General features: G+C 45.5%; 1 protein-coding gene across 11 annotated transcripts in view; it reads left to right on the forward strand.

Annotated features, from left to right (window-relative positions):
• The window catches only part of LOC112215282 (receptor-type tyrosine-protein phosphatase F), a 532,058-nt gene that overhangs the window by 104,024 nt on the left and 403,034 nt on the right, over positions 1–25,000 (forward strand). For 8 of the 11 annotated variants that reach the window (XM_042329120.1, XM_042329124.1, XM_042329125.1 and 5 more), the window contains exon 2: positions 2,118–2,218. The gene's annotated coding sequence lies outside the window, so the exon portion shown is untranslated. Of the gene's footprint in view, positions 1–2,117; positions 2,219–17,017; positions 17,324–17,424; positions 17,547–25,000 lie in introns of those variants that run through there. The other 3 variants (XM_042329122.1, XM_042329123.1, XM_042329121.1) reach the window with 3 other exon arrangements.

Below are 25,000 nucleotides of genomic sequence, written 5' to 3' on the forward strand. Positions count from 1 at the left end.
CTACCCGTCTGTCTCCTCCTCCCTCTCTTCTCTCTCTACCCTGTCTGTCTCCTCACTCCCCTCTTCACTCTCTACCCTCGTCTGTCTCCTCACTCCTCTCTTCACTCTCTTGTACTAAGGTCTCCCTTATGGCATATTTCACCCCAAACATAATTCACACTACCGAAATAACCCCCATTCCCTCCCCCCTCTCTGTGGTGGGTCTCATGCTGTGGAGAGACAGGCAGGGTAATGTGTAGGGACCAGAGGGGAGAGTGGGGGTACGGTGGGGGTACGGTGTTCCGCATGGCGTGCGCTCTGAAGTGCCTCCATCCACGTTGTTTCATTTCCTCCTTTTAATTGGCCTATTTAAATGCATCCCCGATTCGTCAATACCCGCCGGGGTACCAGATAAAAATGATTTGTCTCCTGCGTTCGCTGACATGCTTCGCTGTTTGGAGAGACACACAAACTCACAGACATGCGCAGTGTTCCCCTTGGAGAGAGAGAGAGAGAGAGCACCCTGCCTCTCCTCAGCACGACACTACTGTACAATACATGTGTTGTTTTTTAAAATGACTATTTGACGGAGCTGAAAAAACATCTGTGCTTTGCCCTCCTTTCTAACTGTCTTGCCTCACACACACACACACACACACACACACACACACACACACACACACACACACACACACACACACTCTCTCCCCCCATCTCAAACAGACAACCACCACCAGGCTGTTTCACACCTTCTGTCCTGCTACCTCTCTCTCTCTCTCTCTCTCACACCTTCTGTCCTGCTACCTCTCTCTCTCTCTCTCTCTCTCTCACACCTTCTGTCCTGCTACCTCTCTCTCTCTCTCTCTCTATCTCCTCTACCTGTCCTCTACCTCTCTCTCTCACCTTCTGTCCTGCTACCTCTCTCTCACACCTTCTGTCCTGCTACCTCTCTCTCTCACACCTTCTGTCCTGCTACCTCTCTCTCTCACCTTCTGTCCTGCTCTCTCCCTCTCTCTCTCTCTCACACCTTCTGTCCTGCTGTCCTCTCCTCCTCTCTCTCTCTCTCTCTCACACCTTCTGTCCTGCTACCTCTACCTCTCTCTCTCTCTCTCTTCTCTCACACCTTCTGTCCTCTCTCTCTCTCTCTCGCTCTCTCACCTTCTGTCCTGCTACCTCTCTCTCTCACACCTTCTGTCCTGCTACCTCTCTCGCTCTCACACCTTCTGTCCTCTACCTCTCTCTCTCATACCTTCTGTCCTGCTACCTCTCTCCTCTCTCTCTCTCTCTCTCACACCTTCTGTCCTGCTACCTCTCTCCCCTCTCTCTCTCTCTCTCTCTCTCACACCTTCTGTCCTCTCTACCTCTCCCTCTCTCTCTCTCTCACACCTTCTGTCCTGCTACCTCTCTCTCTCACACCTTCTGTCCTGCTACCTCTCTCTCTCATACCTTCTGTCCTGCTACCTCTCTCCTCTCTCTCTCTCTCTCTCACACCTTCTGTCCTGCTACTCTCTCTCTCTCTCTCTCTCTCTCTCACACCTTCTGTCCTGCTACTCTCTCTCTCTCTCTCTCTCACACCTTCTGTCCTGCTCCTCTCTCACACCTTCTCCTCTCTCTCTCTCTCACCTTCTGTCCTGCTACCTCTCTCTCTCTCTCTCTCTCACACCTTCTGTCCTGCTACCTCTCACCCCTCTCTCTCACACCTTCTGTCCTGCTACCTTCTCCTCACACCTTCTGTCCTCTACCTCTCTCTCTCTCACACCTTCTGTCCTGCTACCTCTCTCTCACACCTTCTGTCCTGCTCTCTCTCTCTCACCTTCTGTCCTGCTACCTCTCTCTCTCACCTTCTGTCCTGCTACCTCTCTCTCTCACCTTCTGTCCTGCTACCCCTCTCTCTCCCTCTCTCTCTCTCCCTCTCTCTCTCACCTTCTGTCCTGCTACCTCCCTCTCTCTCAGTAGTCACCTCAGTCACTTTGTGTGTGTGTGTGTGTGTGTGTGTATTTGAGACAGAACAAGTGCCAGCCAGCTGTGTTACTGATAATAAAGGGTGTCAGCTCCACTCTGTTGTTAACTGATGTGTAAACACTGGGGTAGCAGGTCTTCAACACAACTCCTCATTCAGCTGCCATTGTGGTTTTCAGGTCTCCAGACCCCACCTCAACACCATTCAGCTACAGAGGCCAAGCCCCCTCAAGACCTCTTCTGTTGTTTCCGATGGTGTTGAATCACCCTCTGTTTTCAGGTACCTGTTTACACCTTTTATCCACTCAGATGATATTCCCATAAGACCTGTTCTGAACCGATCACTTCCTTCCACCGTCATCCCTCCTTCCCTACATCCCTCTCTTCTCCTCACTGTCATCCCTCCTTGCCTACATCCCTCTCTTCTCCTCACCGTCATCCCTCCTTCCCTACATCCCTCTCTTCTCCTCACCGTCATCCCTCCTTCCCTACATCCCTCTCTTCTCCTCACCGTCATCCCTCCTTCCCTACATCCCTCTCTTCTCCTCTAGGTCATCCCTCCTTCCCTTACATCCCTCTCTTCTCCTCACCGTCCTCCCTCCTTCCCTACATCCCTCTCTTCTCCTCACCGTCCTCCCTCCTTCCCTCCATCCTTCTCTTCTCCTCACCGTCATCCCTCCTTCCCTACATCCCTCTCTTCTCCTCACCGTCATCCCTCCTTCCCTACATCCCTCTCCGTCCTCCCTCCTTCCCTACATCCCTCTCCGTCCTCCCTCCTTCCCTACATCCCTCTCTTCTCCTCACCGTCCTCCCTCCTTCCCTACATCCCTCTCTTCTCCTCACGTCATCCCTCCTTCTCTACATCCCTCTCTTCTCCTCACCGTCCTCCCTCCTTCCCTACATCCCTCTCTTCTCCTCACCGTCATCCCTCCTTCTCTACATCCCTCTCTTCTCCTCTCCGTCATCCCTCCTTCCCTACATCCCTCTCTTCTCCTCTCCGTCCTCCCCCTTCCCTACATCCCTCTCTTCTCCTCACCGTCATCCCTCCTTCCCTACATCCCTCTCTTCTCCTCACCGTCATCCCTCCTTCCCTACATCCCTCTCTTCTCCTCACCGTCATCCCTCCTTCCCTACATCCCTCTCTTCTCCTCACCGTCCTCCCTCCTTCCCTACATCCCTCTCTTCTCCTCACCGTCATCCCTCCTTCCCTACATCCCTCTCTTCTCCTCACCGTCATTCTTCCTTCCCTACATCCCTCTCTTCCCTCTCCGTCATCCCTCCTTCCCTACACCCCTCTCTTCTCCTCACCGTCATCCCTCCTTCCCTACATCCTCTCTTCTCCTCACCGTCATCCCTCCTTCCCTACATCCCTCTCTTCTCCTCAACATCATCCCTCCTTCCCTACATCCCTCTCTTCCCTCTCTGTCATCCCTCCTTCCCTACATCCCTCTCATCTCCTCACCGTCATCCCTCCTTCCCTACATCCCTCTCTTCTCCTCACCGTCATCCCTCCTTCCCTACATCCTCTCTTCTCCTCACTGTCATCCCTCCTTCCCTACATCCCTCTCTTCTCCTCACCGTCATCCCTCCTTCCCTACATCCCTCTCTTCCTTTCAACCAGCTGGCATGGTCACCCCTGTAATGAGCCATCCAAATATGCTGTGTCCTTACTGTGTCTCCTGATGTCTTGACTACTGTGTCTCCTGATGTCTTGACTACTGTGTCTCCTGATGTCTTGACTACTGTGTCTCCTGTTGTCTTGACGACTGTGTCTCCTGCTATGTTGACGACTGTGTCTCCTGCTATGTTGACTACTGTGTCTCCTGCTGTTTTGACTACTGTGTCTCCTGCTGTCTTGACTACTGTGTCTCCTGTTGTCTTGACTACTGTGTCTCCTACTGTGTCTCCTGCTGTCTTGACGACTGTGTCTCCTGCTGTCTTGACTACTGTGTCTCCTACTGTGTCTCCTGCTGTCTTGACTACTGTGTCTCCTGCTGTCTTGACTACTGTGTCTCCTGTTGTCTTGACCACTGTGTCTCCTGCTGTCTTGACTACTGTGTCTCCTGCTGTCTTGACTACTGTCTCCTGTTGTCTTGACTACTGTGTCTCCTACTGTGTCTCCTGCTGTCTTGACGACTGTGTCTCCTGCTGTCTTGACTACTGTGTCTCCTACTGTGTCTCCTGCTGTCTTGACTACTGTGTCTCCTGCTGTCTTGACTACTGTGTCTCCTGTTGTCTTGACTACTGTGTCTCCTGCTGTGTCTCCTGCTGTCTTGACTACTGTGTCTCCTGCTGTCTTGACTACTGTGTCTCCTGCTATCTTGACGACTGTGTCTCCTGCTGTCTTGACTACTGTGTCTCCTGCTGTCTTGACTACTGTGTCTCCTGCTGTCTTGACTACTGTGTCTCCTACTGTGTCTCCTGTTGTCTTGACTACTGTGTCTCCTACTGTGTCTCCTGCTGTCTTGACTACTGTGTCTCCTACTGTGTCTCCTGCTGTCTTGACTACTGTGTCTCCTGCTGTCTTGACTACTGTGTCTCCTGATGTCTTGACTACTGTGTCTCCTGCTGTCTTGACTACTGTGTCTCCTGCTGTCTTGACTACTGTGTCTCCTGCTGTCTTGACTACTGTGTCTCCTGTTGTCTTGACTACTGTGTCTCCTACTGTGTCTCCTGCTGTCTTGACTACTGTGTCTCCTGCTGTCTTGACTACTGTGTCTCCTGCTGTCTTGCTGTCTTGACTGTGTCTCCTGATGTCTTGACTACTGTGTCTCCTGCTGTCTTGACTACTGTGTCTCCTGTTGTCTTGACTACTGTGTCTCCTACTGTGTCTCCTGATGTCTTGACTACTGTGTCTCCTGCTGTCTTGACTACTGTGTCTCCTGTTGTCTTGACTACTGTGTCTCCTACTGTGTCTCCTGCTGTCTTGACTACTGTGTCTCCTGCTGTCTTGACTACTGTGTCTCCTGCTGTCTTGACTACTGTGTCTCCTGATGTCTTGACTACTGTGTCTCCTGCTGTCTTGACTACTGTGTCTCCTGTTGTCTTGACTACTGTGTCTCCTACTGTGTCTCCTGATGTCTTGACTACTGTGTCTCCTGCTGTCTTGACTACTGTGTCTCCTGTTGTCTTGACTACTGTGTCTCCTACTGTGTCTCCTGCTGTCTTGACGACTGTGTCTCCTGCTGTCTTGACTACTGTGTCTCCTGCTATCTTGACGACTGTGTCTCCTGCTATGTTGACTACTGTGTCTCCTGCTGTCTTGACTACTGTGTCTCCTGCTGTGTTGACTACTGTGTCTCCTGCTGTCTTGACTACTGTGTCTCCTGCTATCTTGACTACTGTGTCTCCTGCTGTCTTGACTACTGTGTCTCCTGCTATGTTGACTACTGTGTCTCCTGCTGTCTTGACTACTGTGTCTCCTGCTATGTTGACTACTGTGTCTCCTGCTGTCTTGACTACTGTGTCTCCTGCTATGTTGACTACTGTGTCTCCTGCTGTGTCTCCTACTGTGTTGACAAAAAGTCAAACCAAATCAAATGTTATTGGTCACGTACACATATTTATCAGATGTTATTGTGGGTGTAGTGAAATGCTTGTGTCCCTAGCTCCAACAGGGCAGTAATATCTAACAATACACATCAATATAAATAAAAAAATGGTATTAAGAAATATATAAATATTAGATTGATCAATGTCATAGTGGCATTGACTAAAATAAAGTTCAAACCCCCAAGCTGACAAGGTACAAATCTGTCGTTCTGCCCCTGAACAGGCAGTTAACCCACTGTTTCTAGGCCGTCATTGAAAATAAGAATTTGTTCTTAACTGACTTGCCTAAAGGTTAAAAAAAAAATATCAAAACTATGACATAACACATATGGAATAATGTAGGAACCAAAAAAGTGTTAAACAAATCAAACTATTTTCCCAAGAGTGTGCAAAGCTGTCATCAAGGTGGCTACTTTGAAGAATCTCAAATATAAAATATATTTTGATTTGTTTAACCCTTTTTTTGGTTACTACATGATTCCATTTGTGTTATTTCATAGTTTTTATGTCTTTACTATTATTCTACAATGTAGAAAATTGTAAAAAAAAAAAAAAAGAAAGAAAAATATTTGAATGAGTAGGTGTGTCCACACTGTTGACTGGTAAGGTACATATGAGGTGAGTAAAGCAGTATGTAAACATGATTAAAGGGACTAGTGTTCCATGATTAAAGGGACTAGTGTTCCATGATTAAAGGGACTAGTGTTCCATGATTAAAGGGACTAGTGTTCCATGATTAAAGGGACTAGTGTTCCATGATTAAAGGGACTAGTGTTCCATGATTAAAGTGGCCAGTGTTCCATGATTAAAGGGACTAGTGTTCCATGATTAAAGTGGCCAGTGTTCCATGATTAAAGTGGCCAGTGTTTCATGAATAAATGGACTAGTGTTCCATGATTAAAGTGGCCAGTGTTCCATGAATAAATGGACTCGTGTTCCATGATTAAAGTGACTAGTGTTCCATGATTAAAGTGACTAGTGTTCCATGATTAAAGTGACTAGTGTTCCACGATTAAAGTGACTAGTGTTCCATGATTAAAGTGACTAGTGTTCCACGATTAAAGTGACTAGTGTTCCATGATTAAAGTGACTAGTGTTCCATGATTAAAGTGACTAGTGTTCCACGATTAAAGTGACTAGTGTTCCACGATTAAAGTGACTAGTGTTCCATGATTAAAGTGACTAGTGTTCCATGATTAAAGTGACTAGTGTTCCACGATTAAAGTGACTAGTGTTCCACGATTAAAGTGACTTGTGTTCCATGATTAAAGTGACTAGTGTTCCATGATTAAAGTGACTAGTGTTCCACGATTAAAGTGACTAGTGTTCCACGATTAAAGTGACTAGTGTTCCACGATTAAAGTGACTTGTGTTCCATGATTAAAGTGACTAGTGTTCCATGATTAAAGTGACTAGTGTTCCATGATTAAAGTTACTAGTGTTCCATGATTAAAGTGACTAGTGTTCCATGATTAAAGTGACTAGTGTTCCATGATTAAAGTGACTAGTGTTCCGATTAAAGTGACTAGTGTTCCACGATTAAAGTGACTAGTGTTCCACGATTAAAGTGACTAGTGTTCCACGATTAAAGTGACTAGTGTTCCACGATTAAAGTGACTAGTGTTCCACGATTAAAGTGACTAGTGTTCCATGATTAAAGTGACTAGTGTTCCACGATTAAAGTGACTAGTGTTCCACGATTAAAGTGACTAGTGTTCCACGATTAAAGTGACTAGTGTTCCATGATTAAAGTGACTAGTGTTCCACGATTAAAGTGACTAGTGTTCCACGATTAAAGTGACTAGTGTTCCTATGATTAAAGTTACTAGTGTTCCACTAGTGATTAAAGGGACTAGTGTTCCATGATTAAAGTGGCCAGTGTTCCATGATTAAAGTGGCCAGTGTTTCATGAATAAATGGACTAGTGTTCCATGATTAAAGTGGCCAGTGTTCCATGAATAAATGGATTAGTGTTCCATGATTAAAGTGGCCAGTGTTCCATGAATAAATGGACTCGTGTTCCATGATTAAAGTGACTAGTGTTCCATGATTAAAGTGGCCAGTGTTTCATGAATAAATGGACTAGTGTTCCATGATTAAAGTGACTAGTGTTCCACGACTAAAGTGACTAGTGTTCCATGATTAAAGTGACTAGTGTTCCACGATTAAAGTGACTAGTGTTCCACGATTAAAGTGACTAGTGTTCCACGATTAAAGTGACTAGTGTTCCACGACTAAAGTGACTAGTGTTCCATGATTAAAGTGACTAGTGTTCCACGACTAAAGTGACTAGTGTTCCATGATTAAAGTGACTAGTGTTCCACGATTAAAGTGACTAGTGTTCCATGATTAAAGTGACTAGTGTTCCATGATTAAAGTGACTAGTGTTCCACGATTAAAGTGACTAGTGTTCCACGATTAAAGTGACTTGTGTTCCATGATTAAAGTGACTAGTGTTCCATGATTAAAGTGACTAGTGTTCCACGATTAAAGTGACTAGTGTTCCACGATTAAAGTGACTAGTGTTCCACGATTAAAGTGACTTGTGTTCCATGATTAAAGTGACTAGTGTTCCATGATTAAAGTGACTAGTGTTCCATGATTAAAGTTACTAGTGTTCCATGATTAAAGTGACTAGTGTTCCATGATTAAAGTGACTAGTGTTCCATGATTAAAGTGACTAGTGTTCCATGATTAAAGTGACTAGTGTTCCACGATTAAAGTGACTTGTGTTCCATGATTAAAGTGACTAGTGTTCCATGATTAAAGTGACTAGTGTTCCATGATTAAAGTGACTAGTGTTCCACGATTAAAGTGACTAGTGTTCCATGATTAAAGTGACTAGTGTTCCATGATTAAAGTGACTAGTGTTCCATGATTAAAGTGACTAGTGTTCCATGATTAAAGTGACTAGTGTTCCACGATTAAAGTGACTAGTGTTCCACGATTAAAGTGACTAGTGTTCCACGATTAAAGTGACTAGTGTTCCATGATTAAAGTGACTAGTGTTCCATGATTAAAGTGACTAGTGTTCCACGATTAAAGTGACTAGTGTTCCATGATTAAAGGGACTAGTGTTCCATGATTAAAGTGTCTGTGTGGGTGGACCATTTCAGATCGTCAGTGATGTGTACTCGGAGGAACTTGAAGCTTTCCACCTTCTCCACTGCGGTCCCGTCGATGTAGATAGGGGGGTCGGGGGGTGCTCCCTCTGCTGTTTCCTGAAGTCCATGATCATCTCCTTTGTTTTGTTGACGTTGGGTGAGAGGTCTTGTCATTGTTGGTAATCATCGTTGGTAACCACTACTGTTGTGTCGTCTGCAAACTTGATGATTGAGTTGAAGTCATGCGTGGCCACGCAGTCATGGGTGAACAGGGAGTACAGGAGGGGGGCCACCGTGTTGAGGATCAGCGAAGTGAAGATCTTATTTACAATGACAGCCTACCCCCCTCCAGCCAAACAACGCTGGGCCAATTGTGCACTGCACTATAAGTGCTCCCGGTTACGGGCAGTGATGACACAGCCCAGGAATGAACCAGGGTCTGTAGTGACGCAATGCAGTGCCTTAGACCTCCACTTCGCCACCTGGGGGGCGGCCCGTCATGGAAGTCCAGGACCCAGTTGCACAGGGCGGGGTCGAGACCCAAGGGCCCTGAGCTTACTGACGAGCTTGGAGGGTACTATGATGTTGAATGCTTAGCTGTAGTCAATGAAAAACATTCTTACATAGGTATTGCACCTGTACAGATGGGATAGGGCAGTGTGCAGTGAGATGGGGATTGCGTCTGTGGATCTATTGGGGCGGTAAGCATTTTGAAGTGGGTCCAGGGTGACAGACAAGGTGGAGGTGATATGATCCTTGACTAGTCTCTCAAAGCACTTCAGGATGACAGACGTCTGTATGTAGCCTTGCTACTCTTTTTTCAAATGTCTTTCTACTGTTGTTTTATTTCTTTACTTACCTACACACACCCACACACCCACACACACACCCAGACGCACACGCACGCACACACACACACACACACACACACACACACACACACACACACACACACTGTAAGGTTTACACCTGTTGTATTTGGCGCACATGACAAATAAACTTAGATTTTTATTTGATAGTAATTTAGTTCAGTTACATTTGCTTTCTTGGGTACAGGATAAATGGTGGACATCTTGAAGCAAGTGGGGACAGCAGACTGGGAGAGATTGAATATGTCCTTTATCAACACTCGAGCCAGCTGGTGTGCACTGAGGACGCGGCCGTCTGGGCCAGCAGTTTTGGGGTTAACACGCTTAAACGTCATACTCACGTCAGCCACGGAGAAGGAGAGTCAGCCACGGAGAAGGAGAGTCAGCCACGGAGAAGGAGAGTCAGCCACGGAGAAGGAGAGCCCACAGTCCTCGGTAGCTGATCCAAGGTGGCACTGTATTATCCTGAAAGCGAGCAAAGAAGGTGTTCAGCTTGTCCGGGAAGCAAGACGTCGGTGTCCTCGACGTGTCTGGTTTTCCCTTTGTAATCCGTGATTGTCTGGAGTCCCTGTCATATACGTCTCGTGTCTGATTGTCTGGAGTCCCTGTCACATACGTCTCCTGTCTGATTGTCTGGAGTCCCTGTCACATACGTCTCGTGTCTGATTGTCTGGAGTCCCTGTCACATACGTCTCGTGTCTGATTGTCTGGAGTCCCTGTCACATACGTCTCCTGTCTGATTGTCTGGAGTCCCTGTCACATATGTCTCCTGTCTGATTGTCTGGAGTCCCTGTCACATATGTCTCCTGTCTGATTGTCTGGAGTCCCTGTCACATACGTCTCCTGTCTGATTGTCTGGAGTCCCTGTCACATACGTCTCGTGTCTGATTGTCTGGAGTCCCTGTCACATACGTCTCGTGTCTGATTGTCTGGAGTCCCTGTCACATACGTCTCCTGTCTGATTGTCTGGAGTCCCTGTCACATACGTCTCGTGTCTGATTGTCTGGAGTCCCTGTCACATACGTCTCGTGTCTGAGCCGTTGAATTGCGACTCCACTTTGTCTCTGTACTGACGTTTTGTCTGTTTGATTGCCTTACAGAGGGAATAACTACACTGTTTGTATTCGGGTGTATTCCCAGTCTCCTTGCCGTGGTTAAATGCCGGTGTTCGCGCTTTCAGTTTTGCACGTATGCTGCCATCTATCCACGGTTTCTATCCTCACTTCCTGATGAACTCAGTCACCGTATCCGTGTATCCGTCGATGTTATTCTCAGAGGCTACCTGGAACATATCCCAGTCCACGTGATCAAAACAATCTTCAAGCATGGATTCCGATTGGTCAGACCAGCGTTGAATAGACCTTGGAATGGGTACTCCCTGTTTGAGTTCCCGCCTATAGGAAGGCAGGAGCAACATGGAGTCGTGATCTGATTTGCCGAAGGGAGGGCGGGGGAGGGGCTTGAAAGGCATTTCTAAAAGCTGAGGAGCAGCGGTCCAATGTTTTACCAGAGAGAGTGCTACAGTCAATGTTTTACCAGAGAGAGTGCTACAGTCAATGTGTTACCAGAGAGAGTGCTACAGTCAATGTTTTACCAGAGAGAGTGCTACAGTCAATGTTTTACCAGAGAGAGTGCTACAGTCAATGTTTTACCAGAGAGAGTGCTACAGTCAATGTTTTACCAGAGAGAGTGCTACAGTCAATGTTTTACCAGAGAGAGTGCTACAGTCACAGAGAGAGTGCTACAGTCAATGTTTTACCAGAGAGAGTGCTACAGTCACAGAGAGAGTGCTACAGTCAATGTTTTACCAGAGAGAGTGCTACAGTCACAGAGAGAGTGCTACAGTCAATGTTTTACCAGAGAGAGTGCTACAGTCAATGTTTTACCAGAGAGAGTGCTACAGTCAATGTTTTACCAGAGAGAGTGCTACAGTCAATGTTTTACCAGAGAGAGTGCTACAGTCACAGAGAGAGTGCTACAGTCAATGTTTTACCAGAGAGAGTGCTACAGTCAATGTTTTACCAGAGAGAGTGCTACAGTCAATGTGTTGGTTGATCTTCGGGAATGTTTTCCTCAAATTTACTTTGTTAAAATCCTCAGCTACTAGAAATGCGGCCTCAGTATATGTAGTTTCCAGATGTTCTTATCTACTCTGAGAAGAGATTCTGGAGTTGCACAACAAATCGTGTGTGTGTGTGTGTGTGTGTGTGTGCGCGTGTGCGTGTGTGTGTGTGTGCGTGCTGCTGCTTGGCACATAGAGAAGCCATGTGAAATCACTGAGACTGCTAGCTAGCTCTACTAACGGGCTCTCTCTCTCGCTGTTTGTTTGTGTGTGTTTGGGGTGCGGGGTTGGGGGTTGTCAGCCTCTGAATTCACTGAAGGGAGGAGGATAAGTTGTCAACCTTTGAAATGTATTGAAAGGATTGGGGGATGGGCTCTGTGTGTGTGTGTGTTATATGTAATAAATTCCCAGAATTCACTGGGGGTGTTTCCCAAGTCCCTTGGGGGTGAAGGTGCAGTAGATTGAGTGGGACACTTTTTCTAGCTTGAGCGTTATAATATAGAGTACCATATTCACAGAGTACCATATTCACAGAGTACCATATTCACAGAGTACCATATTCACAGAGTACCAGATTCACAGAGTACCAGATTCACAGAGTACCAGATTCACAGAGTACCAGATTCACAGAGTACCAGATTCACAGAGTACCAGATTCACAGAGTACCATATTCACAGAGTACCATATTCACAGAGTACCAGATTCACAGAGTACCAGATTCACAGAGTACCATATTCACAGAGTACCATATTCACAGAGTACCATATTCACAGAGTACCAGATTCACAGAGTACCAGATTCACAGAGTACCAGATTCACAGAGTACCAGATTCACAGTGTACCAGATTCACAGTGTACCAGATTCACAGAGTACCAGATTCACAGAGTACCAGATTCACAGAGTACCAGATTCACAGAGTACCAGATTCACAGAGTACCAGATTCACAGAGTACCAGATTCACAGAGGAAATCTGACAATGGACTCTGCTCCAAACTCTAAATTTACATGTAAGTGACGGTACTTAATCAGGCCGTGTCAACGCAACATATATGACCTTGAGACTGTGCCGATCTTGACAGATGAACATTTCTTATCTGAGACAGGCAAGGTCTTCAGTCTCACCGACTCCCTAGTGGGTAATTCCACAGTAAAGTCAACCTGAGCGTGAAAAAACAAAATAGCTGATTTCCTAATTAAATGACTTTCATATTTACCATGGATGTGTGTATTTTAAAGTCCAGACTACAGTTGGCCTTTTATATTTTCCAAATGTAATGTTATTGTCACTACAACATATGTCATGTACAACATCATAAACCTGGAATGAGCTTAAATTTGGGAAAAGGATGGTCAGACCTTCCTAGACAACACTGACCTTTCGATAGGACGGGGCGGGGCGGCAGATAGCCTAGTGGTTGGAGCGTTGGGTCAGTAACCGAAAGGTTTCTAGCTCGAATCCCTGAACTGACAAGATAAAACTCTGTCGTTCTGCCCCCTGAACAGGCAGTTAACCCACTGTTCCCAGGCCGTCATTGGAAATAAGAATTTGTTCTTAACTGACTTGACTAGTTAAATAAAAATACATGTAAAAAAACTGTATTTTTCTAAAGGGAAACAACCGGCCAGGAGTTTAGTCCACATTAACATAGTAGGAGTGCTGATCAAAGATCAGTTTTGCCATTTAGATTATGATGAATCTGATTATTTTGGACAGGGACGACCTGATCCTAGATCAGCACTTTTACTCTGGAATTATTTTGTGGATACTGTCCCAGGTCTGGTTAGCAGCCGGTCTCTCCTCTTGACTGACGACAGGGTGAGGGAGATTCCTGGTCTATTGTAGAAAACTCTGGTCTGTAGAGCCTGATATATCTGGTGTGAGCGTTCTTTGTCGTTGTTGTTGTTTAAATAGACGACAGGCTCTCCACATCACCCTGAAGACACAGGTCATGGAGTTTACTCATTGTACAGATCTGTCTCGCTATTTGTGCTTCTCATTGCAAGGTATTACATTGTGAATATGAAGGGGGGCACACACACACACACACACACACACACACACAATGTCTTCTTTAGAGCTGAGTGAACAAAGTTCCTCCCCAAAGGTCCAGAGGAACCATGACTCCGTTCCGTTAATTCCATTCCAGCCATTAAAATGAGCCCGTTCTCCTATAGCTCCTCCCACCAGCCTCCACTGATAGAAACATTTGAACATTTACATTTTTTTTTTTTTTTAAATATATTTCCAATATTCATGTTCATATTGTTCAATATGAATCAATGAGTACAAAAAAAAAAGAGACATTTATTGAAATCAAAATAGTGCTCATATTTCAGAGCCGTAAAGCTTCACATGACATCACTGTTTGCTTTGTAGCATCTACATATAAAACACAACCCCCCCCCAGAGTTGCAGAAATCTAATTGGCGTAATAAAAACATCCCCATTAAAAAAAATCTGTCAGTTTAAGCTGGAGATATCGGTTTGGTTTTTGGCATTGGATGCGTCTCAATTCCCTGTATCCATCGATGACGCACTTCCTGTTCTGATGTCAAAGGTTACAGAGTTAGAGTGGTGTTTGACGCACTTCCTGTTCTGATGTCAAAGGTGACAGAGTTAGAGTGGTGTTTGACGCACTTCCTGTTCTGATGTCAAAGGTGACAGAGTTAGAGTGGTGTTTGACGCACTTCCTGTTCTGATGTCAAAGGTGACAGAGTTAGAGTGGTGTTTGACGCACTTCCTGTTCTGATGTCAAAGGTGACAGAGTTAGAGTGGTGTTTGACGCACTTCCTGTTCTGATGTCAAAGGTGACAGAGTTAGAGTGGTGTTTGACGCACTTCCTGTTCTGATGTCAAAGGTGACAGAGTTAGAGTGGTGTTTGACGCACTTCCTGTTCTGATGTCAAAGGTGACAGAGTTAGAGTGGTGTTTTGTCAGACCGCGAGAAATCCCACCCACGTCATAAATATCCCAACTTTTATTGATTATTTCTCAATTACGCTTTTAAATACAAATGTCAAAATTTATGTCAACTATTCTTCCTCCAAAGGACCATTTTCTGGAAAAGCCCCAAAATCATGTTTTTGTTTGGGTTCTGTGAGGAATCACTGAGAGAGAAGAGAAAGCAGCACCTGAGGCTCCCTCTCAGGCCTGTTATAAATCCTAGAGAATGGTGTGTGTGGTGTGTGTGTGGTATGTGGGGGCGGGGTCATAAATCCCACAAAACATTCCGGAACATCTGCTCTGAATGATTAGCTTCCTTGGCTAGCGGAAATCTGAGCGGAGGGAGAGAGGTAGAATAGAACAGTTTTTTTTTTTTTTTGTATCTAACATTCTGCTAATAGTTGCTCTGCTGCTTGAAGAATTAGAATTAACATCTTGTTTCTTTTTAACTGTCTTGGTGCTTTTTGGATTCCTCTCTGGTTTCAGTCAGAGAGAAGCCATTACCTGGCTACTCAGACTCTTCACTCCGGCTAAACGCTACGCCACACCCATGCACGATAGTTTGAGTCTGGATCGGAGAACCTCCCCCCGACCCTTCACCCCAATGCCAACACATTCGAGGCTGTCTGATTGGTCCAGAAACCGATGGGTTGAGCACACGTGGGTAAAGTGGGCAGTTTTTGAAAATTTGTCATTGGCTTTGATACTCTTGATTGGTTAGAGACGATCCAATCGCTGATGACTTTGTGGGCAGGCTAAGAGTGACATGCCTCTAAATGACATTTGGAGCAGTTCGCTAGCGTTAGCATCGTTAGGAACACGTTGTGATGGTTCAATCAAATTGTAACCAATCTCTTGAGAGTACTGGTTCGCTAATCTGTTCAAGACAGCTTGTGTTGTATTGTGACCCCTGTTTACTTCTCTGTCTGTCTGTCAATGGATCTATCTGTGTGGATATGTGAAGTGGATCTGTGTGGATATGTGAAGTGGATCTATCTGTGTGGATATGTGAAGTGGATCTATCTGTGTGGATATATGAAGTGGATCTATCTGTGTGGATTTATCTGTGTGGATACGTGAAGTGGATCTATCTGTGTGGATATGTGAAGTGGATCTATCTGTGTGGATATGTGAAGTGGATCTATCTGTGTGGATATGTGAAGTGGATCTATCTGTGTGGATATGTGAAGTGGATCTATCTGTGTGGATATGTGAAGTGGCTCAGCTCTATTGGTCGTCTATCTGTTAAGTGGATCTATCTGTGTGGATATGTGAAGTGGATCTATCTGTGTGGATATGTGAAGTGGATCTATCTGTGTGGATTTATCTGTGTGGATATGTGAAGTGGATCTATCTGTGTGGATATGTGAAGTGGATCTATCTGTGTGGATATGTGAAGTGGATCTATCTGTGTGGATATGTGAAGTGGATATATCTGTGTGGATATGTGAAGTGGATCTATCTGTGTGGATATGTGAAGTGGATCTATCTGTGTGGATATGTGAAGTGGATCTATCTGTGTGGATATGTGAAGTGGATCTATCTGTGTGGATTTATCTGTGTGGATACGTGAAGTGGATCTATCTGTGTGGATTTATCTGTGTGGATACGTGAAGTGGATCTATCTGTGTGGATCTATCTGTGTGGATATATCTGTGTGGATATGTGAAGTGGATCTATCTGTGTGGATATGTGAAGTGGATCTATCTGTGTGGATTTATCTGTGTGGATACGTGAAGTGGATCTATCTGTGTGGATATGTGAAGTGGATCTATCTGTGTGGATATGTGAAGTGGATCTATCTGTGTGGATATGTGAAGTGGATTTATCTGTGTGGATATGTGAAGTGGATCTGTGTGGATATGTGAAGTGGATCTATCTGTGTGGATATGTGAAGTGGATATATGAAGTGGATCTATCTGTGTGGATATGTGAAGTGGATATGTGAAGTGGATCTATCTGTGTGGATATGTGAAGTGGATATATGAAGTGGATCTATCTGTGTGGATATGTGAAGTGGATCTATCTGTGTGGATATGTGAAGTGGATCTATCTGTGTGGATATATCTGTGTGGATATGTGAAGTGGATCTATCTGTGTGGATATGTGAAGTGGATCTATCTGTGTGGATATGTGAAGTGGATATATCTGAAAATCTTGTATTTATTTCACACTCACAGACTTGCACGGAAATCCTCTCCATATCTGTAAAAGCACACATACCCCAAACCTTTTTTGTTGTGCACAGGTAAACTCCAACCGTCTCTCTTGTTGTTCAGAGTTCAGGAAGCCAATCCATCTCCTGCCCCGCCCCCCACCCTTCCCAGTGAAACCCGACACCCTATGACATCACAGGTTGGAGCTTGGCTCCTCCCCGGCTGTGTGTGAACACAACTCAGTGAGTGATCAACCTTTGGTGCTGAAGGGTCTCTCTGCAAACTACTGAGAGAGAGAGAGAGAGAGAGCGAGAGTGAGTGAGAGAGAGAGAGAGAAGGAGGGAGAGAGAGAGAGAGAGAGAAGAGGAGGGAGAGAGAGAGAGCGAGAGAAGGAGGGAGAGAGAGAGAGAGAGAAGGAGGGAGAGAGAGCGTGAGAGAGAGAGAGAAGGAGGGAGAGAGAGAGAGAGAGAGAGAGAATTTTCTTCAACGGTGTGAACAGTTAGTTGTGGATTATCTAAGCAGGGAGAAGAGCGACTTGAGTTCTATAAAGATTCTCTTAACCTTCCCTGGATTCTGGAGGATATTCTTTAAGGATTTCTGCAAGGATTTGGATATTGTGGTAGAACATTCTTGGAACTAACTACCAAAAGAAGGTTTTTCACGGGAATACAAAATATATATATTTTCTAGATCTAGGTAAGTGACATTTTAAATGTTTCTGTTGTAAAACATGGTAATGGTAACTGAGACTTTGGACATGCAAATTAGTAGGCTAATTCAGTCCCCCCCCCCATCAGCACAGGTGTCAATTCGAGAAAAAACCAATAGGAACAAAACAGAAAACCCCCTGCGAAAAGATCCTTGTTAACTTGTCTCCTAAAAGAACGAGGGTGATGTGATCCTCTTCTTCACTACTGAGGTATTTTCTCTCTCTTCTTTTGTGGTCTTTTTCTTTTGTCCTTGTTCACTCTTGCTTGTTAAGCCAAAACAATAGTTTAGCCTTCTCTTGGCTCAGCTCTATTGGTCGTCTCTCTGGTAAATGACCCTGTCTGCTGCAAGCCCTCCCCTGGTTTTTTTCGTTTTTTTTTAACAGGACATTGAATAGCGTGTTCGTGGTGTGTCCCCTAGCTACCGCTGTTAAGGTGAGGCACCCGCGGAGTCTACAGCAGCGCTACTTTCAGGCCCAATAACCTGCTTTTCCAGTTGTCCTTCGTTGCGTCCCTAATGGCACAGTGTTCTACGGTGCATGGGGCACTAGTCAAAAGAAGTGCACTATGTTGGGAATAGGGCGCCTTTTGGGACGTAGACTTTATCTCCCCTGGCAAACTACAGGCTAAGGTTTCAGCAACAAGAATTTCAGTTAAAAAAGAGCTACTGTGGTTCTGAGCTACTGAGGTTCTGAGCTACTGAGGTTCTGAGTAGCTGTGGTTCTGAGCTACTGAGGTTCTGAGTAGCTGTGGTTTTGAGTAGCTGTGGTTCTGAGTAGCTGTGGTTCTGAGTAGCTGTGGTTCTGAGTAGCTGTGGTTCTGAGCTGCTGAGGTTCTGAGTAGCTGTGGTTCTGAGCTACTGAGGTTCTGAGTAGCTGTGGTTTTGAGTAGCTGTGGTTCTGAGTAGCTGTGGTTCTGAGTAGCTGTGGTTCTGAGTAGCTGTGGTTCTGAGCTACTGAGGTTCTGAGCTACTGAGGTTCTGAGCTACTGAGGTTCTGAGTAGCTGTGGTTCTGAGCTACTGAGGTTCTGAGTAGCTGTGGTTTTGAGTAGCTGTGGTTCTGAGTAGCTGTGGTTCTGAGTAGCTGTGGTTCTGAGTAGCTGAGGTTCTGAGCTACTGAGGTTCTGAGTAGCTGTGGTTCTGAGCTACTGAGGTTCTGAGTAGCTGTGGTTTTGAGTAGCTGTGGTTCTGAGTAGCTGTGGTTCTGAGTTGCTGTGGTTCTGAGTAGCTGAGGTTCTGAGCTACGGAGGTTCTGAGTAGCTGAGGTTCTGAGCTACTGAGGTTCTGAGTAGCTGAGGTTCTGAGCTACTGAGGTTCTGAGTAGCTGTGGTTCTGAGCTACGGAGGTTCTGAGCAGCTGAGGTTGACATAGGGAGATCCCCTAGTAGGGGAAGAGACGGCTGTTTCCTGGAGTTTGAAAAACAGTGCCAATTCAAGGCTTTTGAAAGCTTTAAAAACGGTTCATGGTTTAGGCTGCGTTTCATTTAAAATGTAGGCTTAACCCACATGATTACCCGGGAAAGGTTAGCGTTGTCCAAAGGCCAGGCTGGTTAAATAGTGTGTGTTAGTTTTAGGTGTGAGTGTTCAATGGAAATCAGTCTTCTTCTTTCTTCTCTTTTTAAAACATCTTTGGTCTATATTCTGTTGGGCTTTTTTTTGAGCTTGTTCTCTGTAGGATCTTTAGCAGAGTAATGAAATTAGCTTCGCAGAGATGTTGGTGCATTTCTTTCTCTTTACATTGGTTTAGTTTTTATTTGTTTTACTTGAACCTTTATTTAACTAAGGCAAGTCGGTTAAGAACAAGTTCTTATTTACAATGACGGCCGGTTGTGATACAACCTGGAATCGAACCAGGGTCTGTAGTGACGCCTCGAGCACTGAGATACAGTGCCTTTGGGAGGGGTTTCCTGAGTAATTCCCCCAACAATTAGGCCTATTTGATATGATACATTCATATATTTTTTTACACTTAGGCCTATGTTATAAAACAATTTCTCAATAGCGTGTTTATAGCATTAGCTTAGCAGAGTAATGGCAGCAGGTGTTGCTCAATATAAGCCTGTTGCTCAACACTAGGCAGTGTGTCACGGACGGAATGAAAGAGAGAGGGAGAAAACGGGAGAGAGAAAGAGAGAGAGGGAGAAAACGGGAGAGAGAAAGAGAGAGAGGGAGAAAAATACCAAATATCCTTTTAGCAGCTTGCCCTGTTCCACCAGAGCTGTCTTAAGCTCCCAGGGCACACTGTGTAAAGACAACAAATGTCTGTCTTGTTTTGTTTGGCATGAAAAGACCACATTTCCCCATGGGGTGTTCTCCCTCCCAGTCGGAGAGAACTGAACGCCTCCTCTGTCCTCCTGGCCTGACCAAATCAGGGTCTGTATTCACAAAAAGTTACGGAGTAGAATCTAGGATCAGTTTTTTCCTTTTATATCACCACATGTGATTCCTAATCTGAGACACTGTAAATGCAGGCCAAGAGCCTCACTTCTCTTAGTTAATCATTTACCAAACCACAAACCTGTGGCCTTGCCTGTTGGAACCCCTGGGCAGGGAAACGGAAACACAGAGATGTGAGAATTACAATGTGTTGTGTGAGCGACTTACATGAACAGTCAGGGTTCAGGGCACATCAGTCTGCTCTGGGATTCGAACCAGCGACCTTTCGGTTTACTGTGAGCATTTCACTGTTGTATTCGGCACATGTGACAAATCCGATTTGATTTGATCCAACACTACCAGCTACCTGCTGACCGGTTTCTTCTCTTGTCCTCTGAGCCTGACGTCTTGGTATCGCTCTCCTCACCTCCGCTGCATTTCATGTTTACGACCCAGTCTCAGCCATGCCACTGTGGGGGGGTTATAGAGTCCATGGTCTGACCGTTAGTTGGCTCAGGGGAAATAACTTGGTCGACTCAGGGGAAATAACTTGGTAGACTCAGGGGAAATGACTTGGTAGACTCAGGTAGACTCAGGGGAAATGACTTGGTAGACTCAGGGGAAATGACTTGGTAGACTCAGGTATACTCAGGGGAAATAACTTGGTAGACTCAGGGGAAATAACTTGGTAGACTCAGGGGAAATGACTTGGTAGACTCAGGGGAAATAACTTGGTAGACTCAGGGAAATAACTTGGTAGACTCGGGAAATAACGTGGTAGACTCTGGAAATAACTTGGCCGACTCAGGGGAAATAACTTGGTCGACTCAGGCAGACTCAGGGGAAAAAACTTGGTAGACTCAGGGGAAATAACTTGGTAGACTCAGGTAGACTCAGGGGAAATTACTTGGTAGACTCAGGGGAAATAACTTGGTCGACTCAGGTAGACTCAGGGGAAATAACTTGGTCGACTCAGGTAGACTCGGGGGAAATAACTTGGTAGACTCAGGGGAAATAACTTGGCCGACTCAGGGGAAATGACTTGGTAGACTCAGGGGAAATGACTTGGTAAACTCAGGGGAAATAACTTGGTCGACTCAGGTAGACTCAGGGGAAATAACTTGGTAGACTCAGGGGAAATAACTTGGTAGACTCAGGGGAAATGACTTGGTAGACTCAGGGGAAATAACTTGGTAGACTCAGGGGAAATAACTTGGTAGACTTGGGAAATAACTTGGCCGACTCAGGTAGACTCAGGGGAAATAACTTGGTAGACTCAGGGGAAATAACTTGGTAGACTCAGGGGAAATAACTTGGTAGAATCAGGGGAAATAACTTGGTAGAATCAGGGGAAATAACTTGGTAGACTCAGGGGAAATAACTTGGTAGAATCAGGGGAAATAACTTGGTAGAATCAGGGGAAATAACTTTTGACTGTCCCAAATCCCACCTCATTCCTGACATAGTGCACTACTTTTGACCAGAGCACTATGGGCCCTAGGGCTTGTCAGAGAGGAGGAAGTGATCGGTCATCTTTTGTTGATGTGAATGGCAGGGGGAGGGGCTTGGTGTGTGTGTAAATAGGAAGGTACAGACAGAAGGAGCGTTGGAGACACGACTCCTAAGACAACATGAGAACAAGCTGACATTAAACTCTCATAAAAACCAAACATTGAATAACCTTGAATAACATTGAATAACTAACTAATTTGGAATATTAACATGTATTCAAATTAATGAGATTTTTTTTTGCATTTAAGGTTTGATCCAACAGAATCGCTTATATGGACACCAAAACACAGTGAGACATTATTTGACTGTAATAGAGGAGTAGTCAACCTTTCTAGAGATATCCTTTTCATGTCTCAACTCCTCAGATTTGTACGCAGAGCAGACACTACTAAAACGAGAGTAACAATGAACGTACCACGTACCGCTGGCAGCATTTTAGCCAAAGACTGTTATACTAGCTGTCAATGGCTTTTATAAATGTGCAATAAGTATAAATCACAGGAATTGTTTCTCTTTCTGAGAAATAAGATAGGCCATTTTGATTTGAACAAAGGCTAGCATGCTGTTCAAACAGTTGAAGACAGACAGAAGGGTTTGTTCATAACTATTCAACTGTTATACTTTGTTAGCTAGCATTTTTATTTTTTATTTAACTAGGCAAGTCAGTTAAGAACAAATTCTTATTTTCAATGACGGCCTAGGAACAGTGGGTTAACTGCCTGTTCAGGGGCAGAACGACAGATTTGTACCTTGTCAGCTCAGGGATTTGAACTTGCAACCTTCCGGTTACCAGCCCAACACTCTAACCACTAGGCTACCCTGCCGCCCCGCATATAGATCCAAGTTGGCTAAGGTTTAAATATAAAGATGAGCTGGCTACTCACTTGGACGTGGGCTTGTTCTTGAGAGATTGTTAATGAGGCCTGTGTTCATGTTCTAGAAAAGCTACAATAAGTTAGTCATGATTAGTGAATGTGTGTTATGCACGTTTCTAGTTAAATTCGTAACGTAAAGGGGCATTTTCATTGAGAGACTTGAAAGCCAGATCAGTGATTATTACCAAAAACCCAGGTTGAATTATTAGTGAGGTCTGATGTTTGTGGAAAATGTACATTCGTCTATGTCTAAAGTCTAGGTAGAACGTCACAACCCCTGAATTCATTAGGTTGTCGCTGACTGTCTAAAATGCAGCGTGTTTGACCTTGTTAATTGTACAACAAAGCTTATTTAGAGAAAAGATTAAAACGTTTTTTTTTTTTTTTTTTTAGATATATATATCGTAAATCAGCTATAAGTTTGAAAAGATAGAGAGATGATTTTTAGGCCATATCGCCCAGCCCTTCATTTAACTAGGCAAGTCAGTTAAGACCAAATTATTATTTTCAATGACGGCCTAGGAACAGTGGGTTATCTGCCTGTTCAGGGGCAGAACGACAGATTTGTACCATGTCAGCGCGGGGGTTTGAACTTGCAACCTTTCGGTTACTGTTTCCAACGCTCTAACCACTAGGCTACCCTGCCGCCTCTACACTCTAACCACTAGGCTACCCTGCCGCCTCTACACTCTAACCACTAGGCTACCCTGCCGCCTCTACACTCTAACCACTAGGCTAACCACTAGGCTACCCTGCCGCCTCTACACTCTAACCACTAGGCTACCTGCCGCCTCTACACTCTAACCACTAGGCTAACCCTGCCGCCTCTACACTCAACCACTAGGCTACACTCTAACCACTAGGCTACCCTGCCGCCTCTACACTCTAACCCACTAGGCCTCTACACTCTAACCACTAGGCCCTGCCGCCTCTACACTCTCACCTCTACACTCTAACCACTAGGCTACCCTGCCGCCTCTACACTCTAACCACTAGGCTACCCTGCCACCTCTACACTCTAACCACTAGGCTACCCTGCCACCTCTAACCACGAGGCACCCTGCCGCCTCTACACTCTAACCACTAGGCTACCTGCCGCCTCTACACTCTAACCACTAGGTTACCCTGTCACCTCTACACTCTAACCACTAGGCTGCCCTGCCACCTCTACACTCTAACCACTAGGCTACCTGCCGCCCCACCAAGTTGCCGGCTCTGTTTCTTCTGGTATTTGATTGGTTTATTTGCTTGGTTGTTTGTTTCTTCTGGTATTTGATTGGTTTATTTGCTTGGTTGTTTGTTTCTTCTGGTATTTGATTGGTTTATTTGTTGAAACAAACACTCAGTCACTCCTCCTGTGGTTTAGGGCGTTGTCTGGTGATTTTAAGCTGAGCGAGGCGTACCGACACTCGAACACACTGGTAACTGTTTCACTTCTGATCCTGTCGCCTTGGTTTCCTAACAACCAATAAGCCGTTAGTCTGTTGCTCCTCAACATTTTTTTACAGAGGCCCGACTGAGACTCAAAGACTGGTAGAGAATCTGTTCAGAGCCTTTATTCTTACATTCTAACAGCTCATCTTTTCCTCTTTGTCTGTTCCAATTCTTTTCATAAATCACTTACTCTATAGTCCCCGGTGGAACCCTCAAATGTAGTTAACAACAGAAAGGTATGGATTTCTCTGTTGAAACAAGATTTGCCATTAGTGGGTGATTTGGAGGGACGACGGATGGTTTAGTTGACGTTTAGTGTGTGTGTGTGACTGTGTGTGTGTGTGTGTGTGTGTGTGTGTGTGTGTGTGTGTGTGTGTGTGTGTGTGTGTGTGTGTGTGTGTGTGTGACTGCGTGTGTGTGTGTAATGGACGTTTAGCACTATAATGGATCGCTCTCGTCTACGTGTCCTGTTCCCGGGCGAGACGTAACAGACAGTGCTTACCATCACAGATCAATGTCTGGGACGGCGAACGGGCAGGCACCCATCGTCTCTACATTACGATCGGCATGTGAATGCTGGATACACACTCAGTACCAAACTTAACTTTTTTGCTATCGTTATGAGGACACTTGAATGAGTTGTTTTGCTGCTCTTCTCCACCTAATGTATGTCACTCCAGTGACTGAAATTGCATTAAGAAATTGTATTAAGACTGCAATAAGTATTTGATATGCTTTTTGAAAAATGCGTTTATTACCCAAGGAAGGAATGTCTGGTCTTAGTCGTGTAAATCCCACTCATGATGATTTATCTCTGGACATTATCTGACAGTCGCTCTGAACTAGAGCCCTGGATGTTACGTGAGAAGTCAATCAGAGGCCTGTATCATCTGACATGACACTTTGTCACATGAGCTCGTGTCAACCAAGAGACAGGAGAGGAGAGGTGAGGAGGGGAGAGGACAGGTGAGGAGAGGTGAGAGGGGGAGGACAGGTGAGGAGAGGTGAGGAGAGGGGGAGAGGACAGGTGAGGAGAGGTGAGGAGGGGGGGAGGTGAGGAGAGGGGGAGAGGGAGAGGAGGGGAGAGGTGAGGAGGAGGTGAGGACAGGTGAGGAGGGGAGAGGACAGGTGAGGAGAGGTGAGGAGGTGAGGACAGGTGAGGGGGGAGAGGACAGGTGAGGAGAGGGGGAGAGGAGAGGAGAGGAGAGGTGAGGAGGGGAGAGGGGTGAGGAGGTGAGGAGGGGAGGAGAGGAGAGGAGGAGGAGGGGAGAGGACAGGTGAGGAGAGGTGAGGAGGAGAGGGAGGTGAGGAGGGGAGAGGACAGGTGAGGAGAGGTGAGGAGGGGAGGAGAGGACAGGTGAGGAGAGGTGAGGAGAGGAGAGGAGAGGAGAGGACAGGTGAGGAGAGGTGAGGAGGGGAGAGGTCAGGTGAGGAGAGGTGAGGAGGGGAGAGGACAGGTGAGGGAGGGGAG

This window comes from Oncorhynchus tshawytscha, linkage group LG10 (genome assembly GCF_018296145.1).
Source record: "Oncorhynchus tshawytscha isolate Ot180627B linkage group LG10, Otsh_v2.0, whole genome shotgun sequence".
In the NCBI taxonomy this organism is placed as follows: Eukaryota; Metazoa; Chordata; class Actinopteri; order Salmoniformes; family Salmonidae; genus Oncorhynchus; species Oncorhynchus tshawytscha.